A 381-nucleotide genomic window follows, 5' to 3' on the forward strand; every position below is an offset into this window, starting at 1 on the left:
TCTTCTTCTTCTTCTTCTTCTTCTTCTTCTTCTTCTTCTTCTTCTTCTTCTTCTTCTTCTTCTTCTTCTTCTTCTTCTTCTTCTTCTTCTTCTTCTTCTTCTCCGTCTTCTTCTTCTTGTTCCTCCTCCTCGTCGTCGTCGTCGTCACCGTCTCGTAGTCTCTGCCGCTGCTGCTGCTGTTGTTGCTGTTGCCGCTGCTGCTGTTTCTGCAGTTTCCGTTGTTCCTGTTCTTCTCTTCTCTGTTCTTCTTCGACTAACGGTTGCTGTTGCTCCTTCTGAAGATCGTGATGGTGCTGTCGGCGATGCCGGCGGCCATGATGGTGATAACGATGTTGATGATGACGATGATGATGATGTTGGTTCCGATTATCATCATTATCA

The sequence above is a fragment of the Octopus bimaculoides genome, chromosome 24 (assembly GCF_001194135.2).
Source record: "Octopus bimaculoides isolate UCB-OBI-ISO-001 chromosome 24, ASM119413v2, whole genome shotgun sequence".
NCBI classification, from domain to species: domain Eukaryota; kingdom Metazoa; phylum Mollusca; class Cephalopoda; order Octopoda; family Octopodidae; genus Octopus; species Octopus bimaculoides.